Here is a 2,629-nt window from a genome sequence, read left to right on the forward strand (position 1 = left end):
TATGTTGCTTTTATTCCAATTTCAAGCAACATCATAAATCTTGGGAACTGATTCAAAAATGTAAATGTACAAAGTGAAAATAGAAGTAGAAATATGAATAAAATATCTTTATTTTTTTAAGTAAAGATCAAGCTGATGTCAGTAAATCAGTCAAATGGCAAACAAAAAGCATAGCACTGACTGTTTTCTGATTGGACAACTGAAGAAACTCGTGCATGTCGTTGCCTGTTAGCCGTTTTGACATGGGTCATCGGAAACACAGCTGCATGCCCTGAAATGAACCACAGGTTCAGGTGGATTATTCCAGATGTGTGTTCATATTTGCAAAGAGGCTGACCAAGGCAGCATCTCACTTCATAAGCCAAAGCAGCAAGCTCCATCAAACCGAATGAGCTTACATCCTATTTCAGAAAGAGAGAAAATGACTCCTTGTTGGGATCTGCATTAACAAGCTCCGGGAACGTGGGAGCAGCGTGGGCAGAGAGCTATGCATGCACTATAAGAATTGTGATGTCTTGTAAGAACCATGAGTGCACTGAGATTGAGGATGTGCAGTTTTGATTGACCAGTAATTTTACATTTTGTAGGTGGATTTTATGGTTGGGCTCCAGGCTGTGTAAAGTGAAATACAAGCGTGCAAGGAATATAGGCTCATGAAAACTTTTAAACTGACCAAAATAAACTCCAGTTCATTTGTGTACTGCAAGCATGGCTTGAAATTAACTTCTTGGCTCACTAGGCACTTCAACGAGTGGATTTTAACTTGAACATGACTCAGTTTTTTGTTTTTTTCATTGCCAAACATTTTCACTTTAAATAACCAGACATGGCAACGTAAGCTTCAGCATATTAACTTAAGAAACAAAATAAAATGAACAGCTGTGGTAAGAAAATAACATATATAATATATAAAATTGGCACATTGACTAACTTTAAAAGCTTGCCTGTTTCTGCTTGTGTATATTTCTTTCTACAAGTGCACATCTGCAAATATCTTCCTCTCTATGACAGAAATTATCTTTTTTTCATATGGTTTCTATTTCCTGTTAGGATTCTGACCACATGAAGTTCATTACAGTAGGGCCTTCAGTGGCTAGCAAATGTTGAAGATCCAGTATCTCATAACTCTTGTCATAGGCACAATCTCTCATCTGGTGGGGAACAAAGCAGGATGATCAAACAACTGTGATTTTGACTGACCCGACTTTTATCTGGATCATAAAGTGCACAAGTACAGCTTGATATCTAGCAGGCAATTACTACCTAATGTAAACTCTGCCCTGAGATTATAAACATTTTTCATCAAAAGCTGGTTTTGACAAATATAGCATCTAGACAGAATTAAATTATGTTAACCACAGGAAAAAAAAGAAAGAAGATAAAAGAAAAAAATCTGAGGCATAAAGGGGTCAGTGAGAGCACTTAATGGGTGTCATGGTTCTTGCTGAAAGAAAGGCCTTGCTGTTGTGGATGATTGGTCTTATGACAATGATAGATGGTGTTTTCTGGAGCCTTACAGTGTCCTGCTGTGCTGCCAGTGACACTCGGGAGTTTCACTAAATGCCTGTGCCCATGTCACAGACCTACAATGAAAGCCCGGAGGGGAATGTAGGCACGATAATCCAGCGACACACATCCCATCAAAACTTTCACAGCTTTGGGCAATTGGGAGTGAAAGGAGCTTGTAAAGGAACACTGTGTTTGGGGTGTCTACAGTTTGTCTTTTTAAGTGACGCACAATGAATTGTGTTGCTAAATTATTTATTTATTTATTTTTTGCCTTGTCCACATTGGAAACTCGGTATTTTCTATGATTATATATGATTATATCCCATTAAGTCCAAGTTTTTCTCAAGCTGCCAATCTTAGGAAGAATTGTCATAGCATAATGCTAATAGTATTAATAAACTACCATCTAGTAAAGTCTAAAAATCGATATTTGGGGCTAAAAGCTATTTTTACCTGATAATGTGCTGTGATAAAATCTAAAGTGGTACTCAGGAAACATATCTGATCGATAGCGAGCTTTTGCTGAAGTTTCCTATTTGCATACAAGGGCACAATTAAAGAAAAATGTGTGCTGAAGGGGGGAGAGCTCTAAACTCATTTAGATGTCAAAGAGACCTTCAGCAATGGCAGACACAATAGCTTGCTGAGTAATATGAGCCTACAGAAGAAAGATGGATCTCCCAACAAGTGAATCTTTACAATAATTGGGGTAGATATCCGTAATCTCCATTTCAACCACCCAATTTTTGGGTGGCATTTCATTATGCCGACAAGAACTGTCACCATAATGAATTCATCAATGCTGGTAAGATAAATGGCTCAACAAGTAATAGATAGGGCCATCTACCCAATCTGATGTGGGAAATTGTCTTTCATATATATCATCTTATTAGAAAAAGGGATAGCTATTTGGACGCTGCAACCATATGAACATCTTTTTCCATTTAGCATGTTTGAAATATTAATAGCAACATGATTTGACCTATTCTGGAGACACATCCCATACAATGACTGAGTTAGCACGTTTCGAAATAAAACCTTTGCCGTTACTGTGGATCCCATATGGCACAAGATAAATATCACGGAAAATGAGACCGTTTTCCTTTTAAAAGTTTTGACA

The sequence above is a fragment of the Simochromis diagramma genome, unplaced genomic scaffold (assembly GCF_900408965.1).
Source record: "Simochromis diagramma unplaced genomic scaffold, fSimDia1.1 OVJJ01000421.1, whole genome shotgun sequence".
In the NCBI taxonomy this organism is placed as follows: Eukaryota; Metazoa; Chordata; class Actinopteri; order Cichliformes; family Cichlidae; genus Simochromis; species Simochromis diagramma.